Here is a 2480-nt window from a genome sequence, read left to right as displayed (position 1 = left end):
GCCCCGGCCGTCTGCCCCGGCCGGTCCCGGGCGGGCTCCGCACCCGCCGCTCCCGGAGTTCCGGCTCGGGCGGGCCACCTTGCTCCCGGCAGCGCCACAGGCGCCGGACGCGGACGCCTGGCTTTACTTAGCGCGCCTCTTGCTTCCGCCTCCTGTTCGCACCGCCGTGGCGGGCGCCCAGCGACACGGCCCCGTGGCTCCTGCTGGCCATGCCCCCTCAGTCTGTCGCCATCTTCCGCTGTGCGGAGAACACCTTGAGAGCCCGAGTGCGAGTGTGTTTGGGGGAAGCGGGGCGGAGAAAGAGGCACCGGGAGGAGGAGGGAGCGGGACCGGGGCCCCGACTGCGCCTGCGCCTCAGGACTACACCCCCCCCCCTCCCGGCCCCCGCCGGCCGCAGCCTGTGCTGTTTGGGGATGTTTTCAGTCCACCCCCAACTCCATTCACTTCAGCGCCTCCGTTCGTTCGCCCGCTCCCCCTGTGCACACGCCACATGCTGAGTCCCTGGCCCGGGCGCTCCCCCTCCCCCACCAACCCGCCCAGGAGGATGCCCACCTCCCTCCCTAGCCCCCCCTCCCCCCAGGGCTCGGGGACTTCTGAGGGTGATTCTTTGAAGAAGAAGACTGGAGACATCTCCACAGTGTCTCATTACCTCCCTGGGTCGCCTCCCCTACCCCCGTGACTAGGAGACACTGGAACCAGCTGCGGATCGGACTAGTCCTGAGTCCCCAACTCTGCTGCCGCCTTCACTGTCCTGCCTGAGGCCAAGGTGGCCTTTGGTGCTGAAGGACAGCTCCCAGCTTCTTCTATGGAAGAAGATCGGGTTCCGAGAGAGTCCTGGAAGGGGCAAGGTAGCGGGCAAAGATGGGTAGTAGTGGTGGGGTGTCGTTTTTTTTTTTTTTTTTTTTTTTTTGTTTTTTGTTTTTTTGTTTTTTTTTGTCCTTAGGAAGATTTCCAGTAGCCTCCCCCTAACCCTGTCCTGGCTTCCTGGCTCCCCCTACAGGCTACTGGGAATAAGCTGGGCGAGAGTTAGGGAAGCTGTGCCACCGGGATGGAGCCATGTGCTTGAGGCCCTCACAGAGTCACATGGTACTAGCAACTCGGACATACAAACGTCCTGCCGCGCCACTAACCTTGTTTGGACTCCACAAAATCTCAGATTGCTTCCGTGGTCTGCTTCTTCTCCTCACTCCTTCCTACTCTCTGAAACTCTCACATTCGAGTTTTTAGCTATTGCCAGCAAGGATTTGTTAAGAAGAATAATAAAGAAAACAGCCTTTACTTACATGCTGTGCTGGGTACTGCTCTAGGCACTTTATGTACATTACTTATTTAATCTTCACAAAAGTCGTGTGAGATAGGCGCTACTGTTTCGTCTTTATTTCTATGTGAGAAAGCTTAAGGTTTTAATGTGGTTAAATTGTCTGAGGTGCAGCCAAGATAGAAACCCAGACAGTCTAACTGTAGGGTTATCTAACACTCCAATAAGGCCCTGGAAAGATGAAGGGGTGAAAGACAATTGGCTTGCCTTAAAGAAAATTATACAACAAAGTGTGGGGTCTTTTTTCCTTTCTGAGTCTTGGTTTTCTCCTAAATAACGTGAGGGGATGCCAAGGGTTAAATGAGCTGGGTGGGGATTGGTAATAGAACTAGCCAGAGATAGACTGGGGTGGGTACTTCTGAGTTCCTAGTACCATGAAACTCTGAGGGCCCCAGGGTCTCTGGAAGATGACTGGGAGCTGGTTTGTAAAGAGTACACAATTTGGGTGTGTGAACGGGAAGGGCATTCCAGGTAAGAGAAATGAAGAAAATTTCAGGGATGGGAGCAGCTATGAATGTTTGTGAAGCTGTGAACGTGACAGTTTAGTGCTGTGGAGCTATTCATGGAGACCGTCTGTGGGGAAGTAAAGTCAGAAGTGACAAGGGATAAAACTGCCAAGCATGTGAGAAGCCTGTTCATTCACTGTGTTCAGGCACTGTGCTAAGGTGTAGGTAGGAGGCTGCTAAGGTGAGCCAAACGTAGCCCTGCTCTTGGCCATGCTTGTAGTTGAGTCAGGGAGGCAGACACAGAAGAACTTGCAACTGAGTGCGATAGCATGATATTGAGGAGCAGTCTCCCTTCCATAGAGGGAGGGATCAATCTGCTCTGCCAGCTTCCCTCAGAGAGAATTTTGCACACAGCCACTTATGGTGGGGCACTCATCCATTCATTTGTCAAACACCTATCGAGAATTGAATGTCCCATGTGTTGTCCTAGGCATTAGCAACATAAACATGAGTAAAATATATTTCTTTGGACTGACAGAGTTTAGTTGAAATCTTAAGGGATGACTGGGACCTGGACAGACAGCAGAAAAAGTGCTGCATGAAGAATATCCCAGGCAGAGGGAAGTCATGTGAGAAGTCCCAGAAGCAAAGCCATGAGGGGCGCATTCAGAAACCTGCTAAGTTTATCACGACTAGGAGTGAAGAAGAGCACTACA

This window comes from Octodon degus, unplaced genomic scaffold (assembly GCF_000260255.1).
Source record: "Octodon degus isolate 3935 unplaced genomic scaffold, OctDeg1.0 scaffold00201, whole genome shotgun sequence".
Taxonomy (NCBI): domain Eukaryota; kingdom Metazoa; phylum Chordata; class Mammalia; order Rodentia; family Octodontidae; genus Octodon; species Octodon degus.
This window is presented reverse-complemented; position numbering follows the sequence as displayed.